The sequence below is a fragment of the Lycium ferocissimum genome, chromosome 5, assembly GCF_029784015.1.
Source record: "Lycium ferocissimum isolate CSIRO_LF1 chromosome 5, AGI_CSIRO_Lferr_CH_V1, whole genome shotgun sequence".
In the NCBI taxonomy this organism is placed as follows: Eukaryota; Viridiplantae; Streptophyta; class Magnoliopsida; order Solanales; family Solanaceae; genus Lycium; species Lycium ferocissimum.
In genome coordinates, this window is record NC_081346.1 from 52,618,662 (window position 1) to 52,635,850 (window position 17,189).

The window sequence follows — 17,189 nt, forward strand, 5'->3', positions numbered from 1 at the left end:
AGTAGTGTCACGTACATGAGCCAAATAAGCTAAACACCCCTTGAATCTATGCTTAATCACCATTTAGCAGGGCTACTAGGACTTGGGTCTCTCTATTGGGTGGGGCGTCAAGTACATGTATCTTTATCGATTAACCGATTTCTAAACGCTAGAGGATATCCTAAAGAGATACCACTTCTGACTAATTTCTTTGCCTAAAGAAAGGAAATAATCTTCTTCAAAGCGGGACTAGGAGTACTCCTCCACTCAAGTCTAGGAATGCCCGACATGGCTTAAGTGACTGTCTTGGCATGACAGTCCAAGATCATATGATAAGGAGAAACCCAATTCATACCCAAAATAATATCAAAATCCACCATATCCAAAAGATCATCAAGTCTACCCACGTGTCATAACCCATAAAAGTAACTAAGGACGACTGAGAGACTGGATCAACCACAATAAAATCTCTTACTGGAGTAGGCACATGAATAGGTACCTCCATGCTATCATAAGTCAAGTCCCAACCAACAGCGTCATATGCAAACACATACAAATAAGTAGATCCAGGATCAAATAATACAGATGCTGCTTTATGTCGGACAGAAACGGTACATGAAATGGCCGCATCCGAGGCCTCCGTCTTGGGGCTACCTGGGAACGAATAACACTGGGACCACCCACGACCAGACTGTGATCCACCTCTCAAACTCTAGGACCCACCTCTATCGACCTGGGACCCACCCCTAGAAATATGTGGACTATCGCGGCCTGACTAAGTGTCGCCTCTCGAAGAAGCACCACCTTGGCAACCTGAAGCTACCAAGGTCCTCTGGGGCTGATAACCCTGCCTGGGTCGCTGACAATCTCGAGCAAAATGACCAAGCGCTCCACATGTAAAACAAGCCTTAGGAGGCGGAGTCTGATGAACCGAAACTGAAGACCCAGCTGCAACAACTGTGTCTGCTAGTCGAGAATATGAGCTCTCAGAAGCTCTCTGCCTAGATGGCTCACTAGAAGAAGCGAAGAATGTTGACCGGCAGGTGGTCGAAATAGGGAATCAGCTAAGACCTGTCTCCGCGCCTCGAGCTGGAACCACTATAACCCCCTGTTGACACCTAATTTTTGACCTCCAATAATTTATTTTAATTATTTAGAATTCTTGAAACTCAAAAGGAGTGGGATAGGCACTTATAAATTCAAAGGAATTTACAAAATTATTTCATTATTATTTTGATATTTCATTTAGCAAAAGAATGGCAAATATGTGTTGTAAATCATTTTAAGATTAATCACTATATTTCTATAATTTTTCATAATAAATAAAAAATGAATTAAGCAATTAATAAATTAATTATTTAAAATCATCAAAGGTTCAATTGACAAGTATTCCACCCCGTTTAACTCAAGAAAATTGATTAATTGAATAAATAATCATTTTACTTTTTCGAATGTTTAATTTTTGCATAATCAAGGGACATTGACAATTTTTAAATTAATCATGATTAATAAGATTTTTAATTATGGTTATATTTGCAAATTGTTTATTATGAGTAATTGTGGCTACAATTAAAATAATCAATTGAATTAGTCAATGAGGGCCATAATTGAAAAAAGCCAACTTCATGGTTCAAATCAATTAGGGTTGTATTAGCAATTTTAAGTCTTTTTAAAAGAAAATTAGCCGTGCCTTTAATTTAATTGGTTAATTAGTGGCACTTGGGCCATAATTGAAATGTTCAATCAATGAAATTTTCAATTTATGGCTATTTGCCAAAATGTCACGTTTTGTGCGTTCTTATATGCACAAGTATACATGAATGTACATGTATACCCATGTAAACAATGAATATAAGATTGGACCGTCCCCCTTCCCCTTTTAAATCACACTGCATCCAGGCCCAATGCCCAGACCCGGCCCATTTTCGTGTCCATAACAAACATATGCACAGGAAGTGCATATCAAATGACCCTTTAAAGGAAAGGTTAGGGTTTCGGGTGAACCCTATGCGCCGCCACCATTTTGCATTGTCTCTCTCCTCATCATCTAACCATTTTTGGCAAGATTTCAGAGGTGTAAGACTTCCTCAGGCTTGGCATGGTCGATTTGAGGCAAGCGTTAATTGCTTCTCCTCATGTCTCATCCGTTGCAACCCCAAACAAAGTATAATCTTTCTTTTACTGTAAATTAAGGTCAAAGGAGTACAAAACTCCTTAATGGAGTTTGTCTCGACCCATTTGAATCCTATAATCCTCATTGGTTCTTGAAGAACTAGTGAGATCGATCCAATTTGGGCCAAATCTAGCATTCATGCATTATTTAGCTCAAATCCTAGTCGTTGATGCTAGAAAGAAGGGATTGATTCCCAGAATTTTGCAAAAATTCAACATCTATGCTTTATGGTTTGACATCAATTTGGGGGTTCTATAAATAGAAACCCATTCCTCACAATACATAGGCTTGAACATTAATTTTTCCACAAAAATATACTTGAGCTTAAGTTTTGGCAATATTTTGCTTTGAAACGTTAAAAGCTTAAGTAAGTTAAATCTTAAATTTTTTTTCTTTGCATTTTCTTTGTGGCTGAGCTTTGGATTTGAGGAGTAGAAGATCTCTGCGTTTCAAATCTCGACAAAGGTTGCACAAAAGAAAAGTAATCTTCTCACCTTTATTTATTTTTAAGCATTTTATGTGTTTAGTATGGTTCAGTTTCATTATGTTCGTTAATAGCAGTTAGTTTGTGCTTATCTCTGTTAGTATAGCTTAGTTTCCATTATGTGAGTAATTTAGTAGTAATTGGCTCATGTTGTTGAGGTTTACATTTAGTCATGTATAGTCAGTTTATGATATGATTAAACTAGTAGTAAATTAGTAGCAGGTTAGTCATTTTCCCCCAATATACTGATACCTTACTGCCAAATGTCATATGTATAATCCTCCTTTAGCTCAGTTAATCATGTGATTTTTAGCTTAGTTGGTTAATGAGTCCAGTTTGCCATGTCTTAGTTTAGTATGACTTAAAAATTATATGTTAAGTTAACAACCATAATGATCAAGTTACTGTTGGTAAATGTTCAGGCATGTTTAGTCTAGGTGATCTATGTATGTTAGTAATGTTATCATTAATGACCAATGTTGGATTATGCTTAGTTCAAACAGCCTTATGTATGTAAGTTTGCATGATAGACTAGGTCTTTTTCTCATTCACCCTGCATAAGCATGTCATTTCTGCATTTGTTAATTGAAATTTGATCTACAGAGTTTGTTTTAGTCAAATCTGTGATCTGCGTATTTTGGTTTGTTTATTCTGTCTTGTTGAGTTGGTTCATATGGTTATGTGTTTAAATCCAAATGAGGTTTAGTTAACCACTTAGGCTTTGACTTTCAAGAATGCTTAAACCTTACATGTGTGTAGTCATTTAAGCCTATCAGTAACTTAGTTCATATGTCTAGCTGCACATTGCTATGGTTGATTCTTTTATGTCATCCACCTGCCTGTTAGTCCATGTAACTCCTTATTTCCTGTGATCTGCATATAGAGGTGTTATCAGTTAATTAGTTTGGTTAGAAATCTTCACATTCATCACACTTGCTTAATGGTTGTGGAATTCCTTAATTTCTTTACATCATGTATTGTCTAAGTGACTCTAGTTGCTGCATGTCGGTCCAACTCCTGATACACATGTTATGTGTTTGTCTGAACTTCTGAATATGTTAAGGGTCCCTATGAATTTACTAATGTCTAAAATAGTCAAGCCTGAACCCCTATCTATACTAAAAATCTATTTGCTTGTCTACTGCCTGTGTCCTGGACTTATCTTACCTTAGTTTTAAGCCTAGCATGATGGGTGATTGAATCAAAATTGATATGTGTTCCCTACAATCTCCATCATGTTCTTTGCCATGGCTATAATTAATATATGAAGCCATGCTATAGTTTTAACAGAAGATAAATGCATTTCATGTTAAGATTTTGATATATGTTAAAGATGCTCTGCTTTGTATTCTGCATTAGCCTTCTCTGTGGAATTTTTGTTTTAATATACATGAAATATACAAGGTAAACACAGCCCGTATACATTTCAATGTATACATGTAAGTATATCTTGTGTATTACGAAGGGAAATGTGGGATTTTCAACTGATGTGTCTTGTTGTATTGTTTTGGGCCTATCTTCCTCCTATGTGTTGCATCATACTATTGAATGGGTTTGTCTTACATAAATTGTTGTTTTGAACTTCCTTTCCTTCACTATTTGTAATTTAGGCCCTTATCTGTGTGTTTTGGGCCTATCTTCCTCCTATGTGTTGCATCATACTAAGTGTATATGATATATTAGGCATCCATGCAATATTGATCGTATGATTTATCCCACAATATCCCAATTAGTTGAAGTTAGGTCATGATACTCTCTAATCTCATTTTTCTCTTACCTCTTTGTTGCATGGGGTTTGCTCGCGGGCTATTAGGACCGTTGCATTCTCGTATAAACCTGTTGGGCTGAGGCCTAACATCTCTTCTTCATCGAGTCCGAAAGAAATAATGAAAGGGAAGCTAATATTTATGAAGACCCAACCTTGGGTGAAAATGATGAAGGCTATGGGTGAAAATAGACAACTGGTGGGCTTAGGTAGGCCCACCAGCATAACCTTGCCTCATTTATTCATTTACGTGTATATGTAAACACTTGAAAAAATATTGAAACTCTTGTGGATGTAGAACTTAGGAAATATTTAGTATTTTAGGAAAGTTGTTAAAATCATTTTCACACTCGGACAACAACTACTTTTGCAAGAAAATTGGAACTTATTCATGGCTTTTAAGTTTAAGACCACGGCTAAGTATAAAAAAATGGGATTTGGTTAAGTCAAACCTAGATCATTTTTTTTAAGGTAAAAACCACTCTTCAAAGTGATTATTAACTAGTTTTGGGCCTTAAGCCCGTGAATGAGTAGCAAAACTGTTTTCTTGGACTGACGCCGAACTGAATTTAAAAATGAGATGATAATTTGTAAGGCAATTCTACGATTTGTAATGAAAAACTGATTGAGAACAAGAAGATCCTGTTTGAGCCAATGTTTGAGATAAGATGGAATCTGGACTCAGACTGCGGATTGATTATTGAGCTTCAACGATAAAATGGACTTGAAACTAAATACTTGTATTTTCCTTATATCTATACGTGTACTAAACCCATTTTATTAGGACTAAAATAGTAGTGACTCTATTTGGGAGAAATCCCAGGTCTGTCTTAATCCGACAATAAAGTAAGTCTTATGTGGATTTTTGAACCCAAGACCCTCTTTTCTAAGGGAACTTTTTGCCAAATATTTCTTAACTTATGATATGAATGAAATGACTCTCTTTTGCAGAAACTTAAACATTTTTAAGTAAATAATTACAATAATCACACATTGAAGCTCGTAGGTCAACCGTATTCTACGGATCCTTAATACTTGGGTGCTTAAAACATTCTCTCGGGAATCACCAGCACCCTTACCTCAAACTCTGGTCCAAAAGGATTTTTCTCTTGTTTGATAAACCCTTTTAAACCCACTTTTCCTAGTTATCCTTTAATAAATTAGGTGGCGACTCTAAAATACTAAAATCCAATTAGAGCACCAATAGCCTCTTAGTAGCTTTTATGTGCCCGCGTAAAAGTGAACTCTCACAGATGGCGACTCTACTGGGGATTTCCTAGGTTCTAACTATTACGGTTTCAATATAATGTAATTTTAATTGTATTATTTTCTTATGTGTGTAAATTTTCGTAATTTTGAACTGTCATTCATATCATATCATAAACTCCGCCACTCCTAGCAAAAAACACGGTTTCAAAGAGGGCACGCGGGATCGTGGTCTAGCCTTCGCTAAAAAATCTGAAACACCCTTTCTTTGGAATACGATGAACGTTAAGTTGGTGTGCGGTCACCACAACGGTTCGCCCCGAGTAGCCCGCTTGGGTCTAGGGTCAATTCGAATCCACTCTTGCATAAGCCTTGGTTAGAGACAAGACAATTCCAAAGAGGAAGTAGACCGGGTGATTTGGATATTTTAGACGTATCCAAACCCGACAGGAAGACTACCCTGTGTCAAGTATGGTCTATGACTCAAAAAACACTACATCTCATATTATGTGCTATTTGAAAACGTATAATGTGCCTATGAGTTGAACCATTGCCTATTTTTTTTTTTGGGGGGGGGGGGGGGGAGGGAGGGGTGGAAACTAACCTTAGCTTCTGTTTTGTAGATGTCAATCGACTTGAGTTTTGACATGATTTTGACTACACCAGAGTTGCTACGTATTTGGTGGGGCCAAATGTCCCAGGATGAGAAGAAGGGTATTTCGTGTCATTCAGGAAATTTCACATCCATTATGACTATGACGGGTTGTAGAAGTAATTGTTGGGTTTTGGGACCGAGCTAGGATGTTTTTTCGATTTGGGAACTGTCACGACCCATTTTAGGACCGCGCGGGCACCTACCTTTCCTACCTCGGTAGGCGAACCTTCTCATTAATTTCACATCAATTAAATAAAGAAGATCATTTAAAACAATTGATATTTAGAAATAATAGAGGAACGTTATAATAAATTCATAACCTCAGTAATTATATGATTACAACTGCTACATAATTACGGACTCAATCCAACTTCCTATGACCTGGTCTAGACTAGTATAAGAGCGACTAAATGAATTTCGATTTCCACTATATTCTAAGACTCCACTTTCATCCTGGAATGAAATGGGAGGAGGCCTTCTAGAGAGGCACCGCACATTTCTGCTCCGTATCACAATCAACTACCTGAAACAATCTACACCCAGAAAGGGTGTAGCAAGTGCAATATCAGTACAATCCACGCATACTGAGTAAGCATCATAGGCCGACAATGATTAGTAACATATATTAGTAAAAGAATTCACAGATAAACATGATAACAACCCAATCAAGCCATACTTCTATATACCACACACTGTACATCAATACCTTTTAATCATTAATTTCACCCCAATAATCACCAGCCAATCTTTCAACAATCTCGCAACTCACATATCATTAAATTGTTCGCTTTAGTCTAGTAGTCAACTCATCATTAAGACACCTGTTATCATACATCACATAGAGATCAAGCATAACTAATCTTATGGACGGTCTATGAGATACTTCAACAAGTTCAATCAATAAATTCATATCCAAGTACACGTCATTGCCTAAGTAAGCATCTAATCTCAAATGTGCCAAGTCTGAATATATCAAGTCCGAATCTAACACCACAAGTACAACATCAACATCTCAAAATCAAATCATAATGCAATGCAATATAATAGTGTATGAATGCAATACAATGCCATGCAAATGCGGTGTACACATGTACTTCGGACAAAAATATCGACGTTTCGTTAGCACAACCCAGCGTGGCTCGTGAAGTCTAAGTGCCACCCATCCCGGATCTTTGCCCAATAGACAGATGGGACCCCAAATCTTTACCCACAGGGGTTCTCACCGGCACCACCCTAGGGGACCCGCGGAGTCCATGCACTAACAACGATTCCGAAAATATCATCGGAATCAGCCATGCAACAACGATGCCGGAATAGATCATCGGCCATCTCACAATTACTCAGGTAAAAGAGTTTATCAAATATCAATTTCATACAATCAACGATTCCGGAATTGATCTTCGGACATCGGCCTTCGTACAATCACTCAAGTAAAACAGTTTACCAATTATCAGTTGCATACAGTTAATGATTCTGGAACTGATCTTCGTACATCGGCCTTCTCCCAATCACTCAAGTAAAAGAGTTTATCAAAATATCAGTTTACTCAATCAACGATACCGGATCATCACCGGGTATCAGCCATGCATCATGAATGTGTGAGAATGCGTGCAATGCGTATATCAATCATCAACAATCAAGTTCAACATCACAAGTACCAATAATAGGGTACGCCAATAATGTATCATATCACAATACCAACAGTGGTATGCCAACAATATATCAAAATCACAAGTACTAACAGTGGGTACGCCAACAACATATCCAAATCACAAAACACCAACAGTGGGTATGCCAACAATATATCCGAATCACAAATACCAATAGTGGGTATGCCAATATTATATCAGAATCACAAATACCAAAAGTGGGTATGCTCACATTATATTAGAATCACAAATACTAATAGTGGGTATGCCAACATTATATCAGAATCACAAATACCAACAGTGAGAAACCAAATACTTTGATCAAGTCCCCATCATCCATGTTATCTTTTATGGCATAACCACAAATTGAGAAACCAAATACTTTGATCAAGTCCCCATCATCCTTTCCGACATGTACCGAGCCTTAGGCCAATGCCGAAACCATCATAGGTACTTCCAAGGGTGTAACCTGTTGCTACAATGGTAGATTATCAAATATTTGAACAAATTTGAGGGTCCTCAACACATAAGCAACAAAAATAGAAAAGATAGCCTTAAACCCCACTGTCCAAATTTTGGGTACCAAACCAAAGAGGGGCGCGCCTTCATCTTTTCAACACTTCAGGAGGAAAATATACAATGGATATTTCCAGACTTCATATCCAAGCGAGTCGTGCTTAGAGGTAGAAACTGCCCATTCTTGACGCTCATGTTAATATGAGAGATCCGCTTTTATGCACATAGTAGGGTCTTTAGATAGTTTGGGAGAAGACAAGTGATACCCCTAATAGGGAACATGTTAGATATGTGATCAAATATGAGGAGGATTAGATCCGAGATGTTGGAGAGATCATCCGAGAGTGGAACAGTCGATTGACTTTGGATCCCGAGACCATAACCAAGATAGGTTTCATCCTAGTTGTGACGAGGATTACAAGGATTGGCTGAGGGCGTATTTGGAAGGCACACTCACTTCTGGACCCAACCTTTACCATTGTGTCCAAGACAAGTCTTCCAAAGTCGAGATCAAGATGCTTCTGACCCAAAGGCGAGCTGATGATCGGGATGCTAAATATTTGGAGAAGATAGAACATGATCAAGCCATCATAGCTAGCTTGACCCATGAGTTAGAGTTCACGCATGAGTGCTTGGAGGACCTAGATGCTCGAATGAAGGAAGCGATGGATGAAACTGCTCCACTGACATTCACAGAGAAGGGTTTTATGGTAGATTCATTGTTGACATCAACACATCTCCAGATTCAGACCGCTCTTCGAAGGGCCAAGAAGGCTCAGGCTGACAGAGCATCATCATCTGCCATCGGAAGCCACTTCTGCTGATTTATTTACTTGCTTACTTGTAGCCCTTGTCAGCTTGCTCATATTTTGTAATCCTTTTGGGAGATATTATTTTTAAAATCATGATTTATGGAGGCAATGGTTTGATTTTAAAATTTGCACAATCATGTTTCAATACGATTAGAAAGACCTTAGTGCAAAAAGGTCTTAGGAACGCGCGTAGTATAATTTATTGCAATTCTTTAACTATGTGATTATGTGATTACATGCTTATGTACTTTCATGTATTCCTTCTAAATATTGATTGATTCAACATTCTGATCACTAACCCAAGAAATACACAAAAAACACCCAAATTACCAATGAGCATCACCTCCCAAATACATGCCATTTGCCTAATCTATTTTACACCTCTTAAAAGGTTGACTTGCTACCATGGATGTTCAAGATAGCCAAAGTTCCACTGCCTCCGTTGTCAACTTGATTAGCAAAGAGGAAAGAGAGCACTCGCATCCTGAGAGGGTCAATATGTCAGAAAGGAAGATCAATCTGGTTAAGGAAAAGATCAAGGAAGCTGACAGAATCTTGGACCTAGTGGGAAGCCCCCCGAAGGGAACCACGAAAACCAAACACTACAATGAGAACCTCTCAGACGAGGTCAAGGGGATGGTTAGAAGCATATTCCTCTTTCAAAAAAGTCGATAACTCCCAAGAAAAAGGCTGAGACACCCGAGGATGAGCTCAAACCTTATAAGGAGGAATAAAGTAGGCCATCTAAAAAGGCTGCAAGCGCTATCTTCGTTGTTATTGCGGAGAACTACGAGGTGCCTCAAGGGATGAATCACACACTATCACCAACATGGTGGGTAGTGGCCCTCAAAGCCCATGCTTATCCAGTTTGAGTCGCACCAAAAACTATGCAGTGTGTGGAATTATATGAGAAAATGAGGGTTATAGGGGCCACGTGTTCCAGTTGTGAGAGACTCCCACCATGTGCTCCAATCCATGCTATCAAGCGGTGCCCATTCTATAAAAATCAACCTAGCCACACTACTAATGAATGTGTTGCCCTTTGAAGGAAGATTGTGAGGCTGATTGATGAAAAGACAATCTAAAACCTGTGGGGACCACACTCTCTGTTGGTGCATAACCCAATCATCCCCAATGAAGGAATTATGCTGGACACCCAGATCTGGAGTTATGACTTCACCATATTCAAAGACTTAAGCACTGGGAAGATCCGCACAGTTGAGACTTCTTGGAAGCTATAACCCAATAGGCCAAACATAAAGGGAATATGTTTGTTTCCTTTTGGAGCACCTGGACATCACATCGAGGAATGTGAAGCCTTCAAGTTTGACTTGGAGCATCTGGTCCACACTGCGGAGATTTGGGTAGTAATCCCTCCCCGTTACTAGGAAGCAAGGCCATTGGCTGAATGCGTGGTTGTAAGGATGATAACTTGTCATGACTTCAAGGAGAAGTCATTTTTCGGGTAGCTTTAGGCGTCCTCCTTCTCAAATCAAATGTTATCCCTTCCTATTTATATATAAAAGGCACTACTTCCGACCTGATGTCCTAAAGAGTATGCGTAGGAATCCCTCATCGAGCCTGGTGGGGAACCATTGGGGTAAAGGAAAATTAAGGAATATTTCATGTAACTGAACTACAGAAGGGCCTGATTTCCCGTGGAGGGATACGTAGGCGGTCTATGTAAGACTCGATCCTTATATTAGCTAAAATATATATTCCCCATCCCCTTACGGAGGGCATCAACGGTTTTGCTTTCTGATCAACCCTGGCGACGTCACAATAGCAAGTCAACCATATATTCCCAAACCGAAATCCAAAAAACTAGAAATGCCCAGATACCCAAAACTCTCAGATTGGACGATCAATCGAATATTTGGATTGAATGCATGACTTTCTGTGCTCTATATGTTTATTTACAAATTGTGTATGAATATATTGTCTTAATTATTATCACCTAACGTACTAATGTCATATCACGCTAGCATAGTTCACAAGATCAAAAGCTGAGACAACAAGACAAAGGAAAATACAAAATGACTAGTACTTCAGAAGACGAGCGAAACAAGAATGAGCTCATCATGAGGGATTCAATATCTCCAGACACGAGAGAGGCATCACACCACGAGGATGTTATTGCCATTATGTTTGAGAAGGTTGTTGATCTTCAAAAGAAGGTAAAAAAGTCTAAACTGGCCAATGCTATCAAAGAAACATCTGCTGAGGCACGAAAGCCTCCACCGCCTTTACCATCTCTGAGTTATCCATTACCTGACCATTTTCCAGCCTACCTCTCTGGAATCACTTTATCTACTCAAAACCCATTTGCTGCTGAACATCACCACATTAGTACCTCCTACCACACTCTACCACCCACCAATACCACTAAATTACTTGAACTACCCACTCTGTACCCTCATACCAAGCACTATTACTTGCTCACACCAATCCCATCATCCGACCAAGCACTTCTCCCCAGAACACCATGAATTGGTCCACTATGAGAAGATGGAAAAGGCTCGGAGAGATGAACAAGACAGGCGTGATGAGAAAATGGAACAAAAGGTGATAGAGTTGGTCAAAATGTCTATGTGAGCTACCCAAAAAGTTACGGGTTAAGCCATGAAGATATTTGCATGCACCCTGAATTGGACTTTCCTGACGGCTTCAAAGTGCCCAAATTCTCAATGAATCGGGAAATCCTAAGGCTCACCTATGATCCTGCTATGACCAATTGGTTGGAGTAAAGAGAAACCAAGCTCTGATTATAAGGCTGTTTAGCTGAAGTTTAACTTGAGAGGCTTCCGAATGGTTTACCGCTCAAGACATGCGATGATGGACTATATGGGATGATATGGCGAAATCCTTCATGGAAATGTTCCAATTCAATGTGGAAACTGTACGTGATCGATACTATTTGGAGAAGGTCAAGGAAAAATCCATCGAAAATGTCACGACCCATCTTTCTAACTCCTAGTTATCTCAGTTCTCTTATTCTCACAGTATTACCGGTTATTCGACTAGTCAAGTGTAGTTCTATTCGGTATATCCTTTTTGGGCCAAATAATTAACTTATATCCCATTTGTTACACTAGCATCTATTTCTTGATTATTAGCCTTAGAGCTTTCTATTCGGTTCACTCGCTAAGGTATGACACATTCACGGAACATATTCATCACACTTCCATCAATACTGGGACTCTCCAAATCCATCAGACTAAATGCAGAACCCTGAAACTTAACAATTCATTCCTATCCAACACCTTCATGAATGATCAGAATCCCTCATAAAGTACCAAACAATTATTGGAGATGCACAGAGTAACGTAATAGAATGACAGCATGCAATATGAAGATATGAAGTTATATAATGCAAGGCAATGCAGTGACTCTGTACACACATGCTAACTGGTGTCATTGCCCAGAAGTCATGACCTGCAGGGCACCCATGGTGTCCATGTACCACTAATTTCGGATTCACTCCTCGGACTCGAGCTCACAACTAGGCCACATCCTCACCCCGATCAAATGTACATGTTCATATATGTATATATATCTATTTTCACATCACTTCCCATGATCGTCTATCAAGCAGTGCTTCGTATTCAATCAAACTCGGCCATAAATCGGATGACACACTGATACTTACTCAGACTTTTCATTCCATGCAGTGTCCAATAATCACATGCATCATGTGCAACAATGCTAATGAATGAGATAATGCCATGAAATATGCCTTTGACGGGCGTAACACTATTATGCCATCATTTCAACTTACCCAATGCAACCCTCTTTATTGACAAATATAATCAGTCGTATGAATATTACAAGTACCTCAAAGAATTTAATGGGAAATCAAATACACCTTGGACTGATTATGCTAACTTATGGGATAGCCCTTTTTAAAAATGACAAATAATCACTTCCTATCTGTAACACATAAGCATCAACAATTGTAGAACTTAGTACCCATTTATACATAACTTCCTTTGAATTATGAACATATCCATCCAAACTCCATGTGCGAAGACCTAATCATGAATTCTCCCGTCAATTCTATATGTACATACGATTCACTAATCAAAGTCTAACTCAAGTAAACTGTAACCTACCTCGATACCGAACAACTATTCAAACTTCCATGACATACTCGCTCTCCTAGCCCTTATCTGAATCCGTGAGAGATGATAGTTGAAGGGGGAGATGTGAAGAATATTGGAGGAGCCTCTTTTTTCTTGGTGTCAAGAGTTTTCTTCAAGTAAAACCTAATAGCGCCTTGGAGGGTCTTTTATTAAAAAGGACGGTGAAATATAAAACTAAGTGTGGAAAAATGCGCATTCTGATCCGTTATGTCCGGTGCAGCGGACATCAGTTTTGCTATAGTGAGACCATTGTGCAGCACCATGTCAGCTATGGCGAGATCGCTGTAGTGGTATTCTATTTGCCTCGACGGACTAACACCTGTCCAGGCCCACGATTTTTAACAGTCTCCGAAACTCATTTTTCCACTATTAATCATTTAGACACCCCATGGGGCTTCACATTTATGATCGTAGGCCTAGATCGGGTACGAATTTTGCAAAGTATTAAATAACAATCGGGCGTGTCGTTAAAGAAAACTATCGCGATGCGCAAGTAGGTGGAGGGCCGAAGTTGTCCAAGTACAACCGCCCATGAGAGAAGAAGAACTGGTCTCCATTTTCATCCAGTCACAAGAATCAGACTTCTATTAAAAATTATTGCATCTGCTATGCTCCAAAATGGGTTCAAACCTGGACGAGGCTTGGGAAGAAATTTGTATGGCATAGTGGAGCCAATCCCAATTCCTTATGAAATTTTTTTCTTTGGTCTTGGATATGTACCTAATGATGAAAAATCCTCCGAAACCAACAGAAAAGGAGGAGTCTTCCATGTTTGAGCAAGCCAATTCTGAATCTGTACTAGTCATTTCCAATCAGAATGCCGATTCATGAAGACGGAGGTGCTGAAGAAGGGTTAGAGATGTTGTTCCTAGAGGAAGACTTCCATGTGATCCTAGAGGAATGAACTGAGGCGCCCACCATCCGCGATGCTGATCTAGGCGAGCAACTATCCAACTAGACCTCTACCCCCCTCTTGGCTCCTCATCAGAGATGATGCATTTTAAAAATTTCCTAAAAATAGGTGGGAATAGGTTGAGGCTCGATTACTAACCATTTACATTTTAAAATACCCTCGTGATGTTTAAAAAAAAATAGAAATGGCTCAATGTTGGTCCGAGTCAGGACCACAATTTGTACTTCTTTTATCGAATTAATGAAGCCTCGGTTTATGTGAAAAATGGCACTTCTCTTTATATATGTGTGTGATCTTGTCCTAACAATGCTTTGCTTTATTTTCAGTAATAATAATAAAACAATCCTTAATGTCATGACAGTCACAAAATAAGTGAGCCTAGTGACATAGGAGAGGAAGAATACAGAGAATATGATGAGGAAACAATGTTGGCTAATGGTCTCGTTGAGGAAATGGAACAATGTGAAAATGAATTAAAACCCAACCTAGACAAAACTGAAGTAATTAATCTAGGGGATGATGAGACGGTTAAAGAAACCAGGATAGGCGCATATTTAGAGGAACCTCAAAGGGAGGAATTGATAGAATTACTAAGAGAGTATGTGGACATCTTTGCTTGGTCATATGCTGACCTGCTTGGACTAAGCACTGACATTGTGGCCCACTGATTGCCCGTCAACGCAGGCGGTAAAACAAAAAACCAGGCAATTCAAGACAGATCTGAGTATCCGGATCAACGACGAAGTTGAAAAATAGATCAAATCTAGAGTAGTGGAAGTGACATTGTACCTGACATGGTTGGCCAACGTCGTGCTGGTAACAAAGAAAGATGGAAAAATCTGAATTTGTGTGGACTACCGCAATCTCAACAGAGCTAGTCCTAAGGATAACTTCTCACTCATTAACATTCACATACTCATTGATAATTGCACAAAGCACGAGCTGCAACCATTTGTGGATTGCTTCACAAGATATCAACAGATCTTGATGAGGGAAAAGGATGCTGAAAAATGGCATGCATCACACTGTGGGGAGTGTACCACTACCAAGTAATGCCGTTCGGCCTCAAAAATATCGGTGTCACTTACATAAGAGCTAGGACTACCATCTTCCATGACATAATCCAAACTGAAATTGAGGTTTACATTGATAACCACATAATCAAGTCAAGCGAGAGTTTAAATCACATCACCCACCTACAGAAGTTCTTCGACTGACTTTGAAAGTATAATCTGAAGTTGAAACCGGCCAAATGCGCTTTTGGAGTGCCCATCGGAAAAATACTTGGGTTCATAGTCAGTCGAAGGGGCATAGAGGTAGACTTGTCAAAACTCAAGGCTATCCAAGATTTGCCTCGACCGAGAACTAAGAAAGGGGTCGTGAGTTTTTTGGGAAGGTTAAATTACATTAGATGGTTCATAGCTCAGTCTACGGTAATTGTTGAGCCTATACTCTAATTGCTGAAAAAGGACGTGCCGATGAATGGACTAAAGAGTGTAAAAAAGCATTTGACACATCAAGAAGTACCTTTCCAACCCACAGGTCTTGGTTCCCCATAGATCGGGAAGTCAGTTATATCTATTCTATACCTATCGGTATCAGACAACACTCTCGGATGCGTGTTAGGACAACACAATTAAATAGGAAAGAAGGAGCGTGCCATTTACTACCTAAGCAAGCAGTTCACCACCTGTGAGGCAAGATGCACCCTGGTTGAGAAAATGTGCTGTGCATAATCGACATGGGTAGTCCAAAAGCTGAGGCACTACATGTCGTCATACATTACCCATCTCATCTCCAAATTGGACCTGCTAAAGTACATCTTTTGTCAACCCATGCCTATAGGGAAATTGGCCAAGTGGAAAATGCTTTAAGAGAGTTCAACATCATATACATGGTCCAAAAGGACATCCAAGGACAAGAATTGGCTGACCTACTCGCAGAAAGTCCTGCCGGTAAGGATTTCGAACCTACTTCCCGGACGAGAAAGTACTAACGGTGGATGAAGACATAGCTGAGCCCTATTCGAGATGGAGAATGTTTTTTGACGGTGTAATCAACTATAAGGGTTCGGGATCAGAGCATTATTGTATAAAAAATTGGACAACATTACCCGATGGTTGCAAAGATCAAATTTTGATGCACCACTAACCTGGCGGAATATGAGGCCTGCATCTTAGGCCTCCGAATGGCCCGTGACATGGACATACATGAATTATTGGTAATAGGTGATTCAGAATTGCTAATTCACGAAGTAAAAAGAGAATGGGCCACGAATAGCACCGAAATCCTGCCATATTTAAACCTCACCAAAAGGTTGTGCAAACGGTTTAAGATAGTCTACTTCAAGCACACGCTGAGGGCTCATAATTAATTCATTGATGCTCTTTCTACCATAGCATCCATGATACAACATTCCAAAAGCAGCCATATTAATCTACTCGAGATAAGTTTGAGAGAAGAACACGCTTATTGTTATTATGTGGAGCGGAACCCATGGAAATACATGTTACACTGACATAAAGATGTATTTGGAGAAGGGAGAGTATCCCAAAAATACCACAAGCAATCAAAAGAAAACTATCCAGAGAATGGCTAATGGATTCTTCCTGATTAAGGAAGTGCTCTACAAAATAATGCCTGATCTTTGATTACTCAGATGTGTGGATGTCGCAGAGGCCACACAATTGCTGGAGGAGGTATATGCTGGGACTTAAGGACCTCACATGAATGGGTTTGTTTGTTAAAAGGATCCTGCGAGTAGGCTATTACTAGATGACAACAGAAACTCACTGCAGTAAGTTCGTGCAAAGATTTCACCAATGCCAAATACACGGAGACTTGATTAGAGTCCCATCCAAAGGAGGTTAATGCCATGAGTTCACCGTGGCCGTT